This window comes from Arachis hypogaea, chromosome 15 (genome assembly GCF_003086295.3).
Source record: "Arachis hypogaea cultivar Tifrunner chromosome 15, arahy.Tifrunner.gnm2.J5K5, whole genome shotgun sequence".
Classification (NCBI taxonomy): domain Eukaryota; kingdom Viridiplantae; phylum Streptophyta; class Magnoliopsida; order Fabales; family Fabaceae; genus Arachis; species Arachis hypogaea.
In genome coordinates this window covers 54,269,958-54,275,934 of record NC_092050.1, presented here as the reverse complement: position 1 = coordinate 54,275,934, position 5,977 = coordinate 54,269,958, and the positions used below count along the sequence as shown (strand labels likewise).

The following is a 5,977-nucleotide window of genomic DNA, read 5'->3' as shown; positions in this document are numbered from 1 at the left end:
CACCCGGGACGAGGAGCAAAGAAAAAGGAGAAGAGACGAGGAGGTTGGACGAACCGAGCGATCACCTCGAACACCAGAAAGACATGTCCATATGATACACGGAGGGTTCGTAGGAGGAGGAATCTCCAAATCATCTCGCAAAAGATATCTCAAAGAAGTATATCATGTCGAAGGAAAGGAGGAAGCCCCCGACATCCCCGCAATTACGTTTACCAAGGAAGATGCATCCAGCATCATCTCAGGACACGACGATCCCATGGTCATCACCATTATACTGGCAAATGCAAATCTCCACGGCACACTGATAGACCAAGGAAGCTCCGCCGACATCTTATTCAAAACTGCCTTCGACAAGCTCGGCCTAGAAGATAAAGAATTCAAAGCATATCCAAACAGCCTATTCGGACTGGGAGACACTCCAGTGCAACCACTGGGATACGTCCCGCTACACACAACCTTCGAAAAAGGAAACCAATCCAGAACACTCAAAATAGACTACATCGTGGTCGACGTGAGTTCAGCCTACAACGCCCTAATAGGTTGGAGAACATTAAATCAACTCGGCGCAATAGTTTCAACTCCACATCTATGCATGAAATTCCCAACTGCAGAAGGGATAGCTACGATAAAAGCAGATCAGAAGATGGTGCGCCGCTGTTATAACGAAAGTCTAAACCTTAGAGGCAGAGGAGAAGAATTTCACACAATCGAACATGGTGGAGTTTAGAGGTGAGAAGAACTCCATCCACAACCTGAAGGTGAAATAGAGAAAGTCCAGATCGGAGACATCCCGAACAAAACAACCAATATTGGCACGACTCTAAAAGGAGACATAAAAGAATCACTCGTACAGTTCTTACGAGACAACGTCGACCTCTTTGCGGGGAAGGCTGTAGACATGCCAGGCATAGACCCCGAGTTAATGTGTCATAAGCTAGCAGTCTAACCTGGATCTCGGCCAGTACAACAGAGGCGTAGAAAGCTCGGACTCAAAAGATCCCAAGCTGTGGAAGAGCAGGTACAAGCTCTACTGGAGGTAGGATTCATAAGAGAAGTCAAGTACCCACTATGGTTAGCTAATGTCGTCTTGGTTAAAAAATCAAACGGGAAGTGGCGAATGTGCACCGACTATACAGATCTCAACAAAGCCTGCTGATGAGCGGATAATTTATACGCTTTTTGGCATTATTTTTAGTATATTTTTAGTAGGATCTAGTTACTTTTAGGGATGTTTTTATTAGTTTTTATGCTAAATTCACATTTTTGGACTTTACTATGAGTTTGTGTATTTTCCTGTGATTTCAGGTATTTTCTGGCTGAAATTTAGGGACTTGAGCAAAAATCAGACTCAGAGGTTGAAGAAGGACTGCAGATGCTGTTGGATTCTGACCTCCCTGCACTCAAAGTCGATTTCTGGAGCTACAGAACTCCAAATGGTGCGCTCATAATTGTGTTGGAAAGTAGATATCCAGGGCTTTCCAGCAATATATAATAGTTCATACTTTGATTAAGGATAGACGATGTAAACTGGCGTTGAACGCCAGTTCCATGCTGTATTCTGGAGTCAAACGCCAGAAACAGGTTGCAAAGTGGAGTTAAACGCCAGAAACAGGTTACAAACTGGCGTTCAACTCCAAGAGAAGCCTTTACACGTGTAAAGCTCAATGCTCAGCCCAAGCACACACCAAGTGGGCCCCGGAAGTGGATTTCTGAATCATTTACTCATTTCTGTAAACCCTAATAACTAGTTTAGTTTAAATAAGACTTTTTACTATTGTATTTACATATTCTCTTTGATTAGTTTTATGCTATCGGAGACCTTTATGGGGGCTGGCCATTCGGCCATGCCTGAACTTTTCAATTATGTATTTTCAACGGTAGAGTTTCTACACACCATAGATTAAGGTGTGGAGCTCTGCTGTTCCTCATGAATTAATACAAAGTACTACTGTTTTTCTATTCAATTCAACTTATTCCACTTCTAAGATGTTCATTCGCATCCAAGAACATGATGAATGTGATGATTATGTGACGCTCATCATCATTCTCACTTATGAACGCGTGCCTGACAAACACTTCCGTTCTACATGCAAACAAGCTAGAATGAGTATCTCTTGGATATCTAATACAGGGGACCGAGTCCGAGTTATTAGTGTCTTCGTGGTATAAGTTAGAACCCATGGACGGGCCATTCCTGAGAATCCGGAAAGTCTAAACCTTGTCTGTGGTATTCCGAGTATGATTCAGGGATTGAATGACTGTGACGAGCTTCAAACTCGCGAGTGTTGGGCGTAGTGACAGACGCAAAAGGATAGTAAATCCTATTCCAGTATGATCGAGAACCGACAGATGATTAGCCATGCAGTGACAGCGCATTGGACCATTTTCACTGAGAGGACAGGTGGCCATTGGCAACGGTGATGCCTAACATACAGCTTGCCATGGAAAGGAGTAGGACTGATTGGATGAAGACAGCAGGAAAGCAAAAGTTCAGAGGAACGAAAGCATCTCTATACTCTTATTTGAAATTCTCACCAATGAATTACATAAGTATCTCAATCCTATTTTAATTATCTTTTAGTACACTATAATCTCTTAATACATTTGAATCCGCCTGACTGAGATTTACAAGGTGACCATAGCTTGCGTCAAGCCGACAATCTCTGTGGGATCGACCCTTACTCACGTAAGGTTTATTATTTGGACGACCCAGTGCACTTGCTGGTTAGTTGTACGAAGTTGTGAAACAGAATTAAGAACATGAACGTGCGTATTGAGTTTTTAGCGCCGTCACCAAGGAAGGAATGATCACGATTTCGCGCACAAAGTTTTTGGCGCCGTTGCCGGGGATTGTTCGAGTTTAGACAACTGACGGTTCATCTTGTTGCTCATATTAGGTAATTTTATTTTAATTTTAAGCTTTTTATTTCTTATTTTTGAAAAATACAAAAAAAAAATTTTTTCTTTTTTGTTTTTCCCAAAATAATTTTCGAAAAAAAAACTTTTTTACAAAATCATAAAATCAAAAAATATTTTTTGTGTTTCTTGTTTGAGTCTAGAGTCAAGTTTTAAGTTTGGTGTCAATTGCATCTTTTTAATTTTCTAAAAATTATTTTCGAAAATTTCATGCACTGGATTCTTCATGATCTTCAAGTTGTTCTTGGCCAGTCTTCTTGTTTGATCTTCATATTTTCTTGTTTTGTGTCTTTTCTTGTTTTTCATATGCATTCTTGAATTATTAATGTCTAAAGAATAAAAATTTTTTAAGTTTGGTGTCTTGCATGTTTTCTTTTCTTGAAAATTTTTCAAAAATAAGTTCTTGGTGTTCATCTTGACATTCAAAGAGTTCTTGGTGTTCATTTGACATTCGTAGTGTTCTTGCATGCATCACATGTTTTGATCCAAAATTTTCATGCATTGAGTCTTTTTGATGTTTTTCTCTTTCATCATTGAAAATTCAAAAATCAAAAAAATATCTTTCCCTTTTTTTCACTCATAAATTTTCGAAAATTTGGGTTGACGTTTTCAAAACTTTTTAAAATTTAGTTGTTTCTTATGAGTCAAATCAAATTTTCAATTTAAAAATCTTATCTTTTCAAAATCTTTTTCAAAAAATCAAATCTTTTTCATTTTTCTTATTTATTTTCAAAAATTTTAAAAATATTTTTCAAAAATCTTTTTCTTAATTTTATCTCATGATTTTCGAAAATATTATCAACAATTAATGTTTTGATTCAAAAATTTCAAGTTTGTTACTTTCTTGTTAAGAAAGATTCAAACTTTAAGTTCTAGAATCATATCTTGTGATTACTTGTGAGTCAAGTCATTAATTTTGATTTTAAAATTCAAATCTTTTTCAAAACTAATTTTAATCATATCTTTCTATCATATCTTTTTAAATCATATCTTTTTCAAAAAAATTTGATTTTAAAATATCTTTTCTAACTTCTTATCTTCTTATCTTTTCAAAATTGATTTTCAAATCTTTTTCAACTAACTAATTGACTTTTTGTTTGTTTCTTATCTTTTTCAAAATCACCTAACTACTCTTCCCTCTCTGATTTTCGAAAATACCTCCCTCTTTTTCAAAAATTCTTTTTAATTAATTAATTGTTTTAAATTTTAATTTTAATTTTATTTCCCCTTTAATTTTCGAAAATCATCAACTCTTTTTCAAAAATTATTTTCGAAAATTTCTCTCTCTCATCTTCTTCTATTTATTTAATTACTTACTAACACTTCTCTTCATCTCATATCTATGCTCATATCCTCACCCTTGTGTTTGGATTATCCATTCTTCTTCACTCTTATTCCCTTTCTTCTTCTACTAACAATAAGGAACCTTTTTACTGTAACATAGAGGATTTCTCTTCTTTTCTTGTTCTCTTCTCTTTCATATGAGCAGGGACAAAGAAAATGACATTTTTGTTGAAGCTGATCCAGAACCTGAAAGGACTCTGAAGAGGAAACTAAGAGAAGCTAAAATACAACAATCCAGAGACAACCTTACTGAAATTTTCGAACAAGAAAAGGAGATGGCAGCCGAACCTAACAACAACAATACAAGGAGGATGCTTGGTGACTTCACTGCACCTAATTCCAATTTACATGGAAGGAGCATCTCAATCCCTGCCATTGGAGCAAACAATTTTGAGCTTAAACCTCAATTAGTTTCTCTGATACAATAGAACTGCAAGTTTCATGGACTTCCATCTGAAGATCCTTTTCAGTTCTTAACTGAGTTCTTGCAGATCTGTGATACTGTTAAGACCAATAGGGTTGACCCCCGAGGTCTACAAGCTTATGCTTTTCCCGTTTGCTGTAAGAGACAGAGCTAGAGTATGTTTGGACTCTCAACCTAAAGATAGCCTGAACTCTTGGGATAAGCTGGTCACGGTTTTCTTAGCCAAGTTCTTTCCTCCTCAAAAGCTTAGTAAGCTTAGAGTGGATGTTCAAACCTTCAGACAGAAAGAAGGTGAATCCCTCTATGAAGCTTAGGAGAGATACAAGCAACTGACCAAAAAGTGTCCTTCTGACATGCTTTCAGAATGGACCATCCTGGATATATTCTATGATGATCTGTCTGAATTAGCTAAGATGTTGTTGGATACTTCTGCAGGTGTATCCAATCACCTAAAGAAAATGCCTGCAAAAGCTCAAGAACTCATTGACATGGTTGTTAATAACCAGTTCATGTACACTTCTGAGAGGAATCCTGTGAGTAATGGGACGCCTCAGAAGAAGGGAGTTCTTGAAATTGATACTTTGAATGCCATACTGGCTCAGAACAAAATATTGACTCAGCACGTCAATATGATTTCTCAGAGTCTGAATGGAATGCAAGCTGCATCCAACAGTACTCAAGAGGCATCTTCTGAGGAATAAGCTTATGATCCTGAGAATCCTGCAATAGCAGAGGTGAATTACATGGGTGAACCCTATGGAAACACCTATAATCCCTCATGGAGAAATCACCCAAATCTCTCATGGAAGGATCAACAAAAGCCTCAGCAAGGCTTTAATAATAGTGGAAGAAACAGATTTAGTAATAGCAAGCCTTTTCCATCATCCACTCAGCAAAAGACAGAGAGTTCTGAGCAGACCCCATCTAGCTTGGCAAACATAGTCTCTGATCTATCTAAGGAAACTCTAAGTTTCATGAATGAAACAAGGTCCTCCATTAGAAATTTGGAAGCACAAGTGGGCCAGCTGAGTAAAAGGATCACTGAAACCCCTCCTAGTACTCTCCCAAGCAATCCAGAAGAAAACCGAAAAGGAGAGTGCAAGGCCATTGAATTGATCATCATGGCCGAACCTGTAAGGGAGGGAGAGGACGTGAATCCCAGTGAGGAAGACCTCCTGGGACATCCAGAGATCAATAAGGGGCTTCCCTCTGAGGAACCAAAGGACTCTGAGGTTCATCTGGAGACCATAAAGATTCCATTAAACCTCCTTATGCCATTCATGAGCTCTGATG

General features: G+C 37.9%; 1 non-coding gene across 1 annotated transcript; it reads right to left on the bottom strand.

Moving 5' to 3' along the window:
* Positions 1-4,935: 4,935 nt before the first annotated feature.
* Positions 4,936-5,043, bottom strand: LOC112753187 (small nucleolar RNA R71). Its single transcript, XR_003177582.1, has one exon. It is a non-coding gene; the product is annotated as a small nucleolar RNA R71 (small nucleolar RNA).
* Between the last annotated feature and the right edge of the window lie 934 nt (positions 5,044-5,977).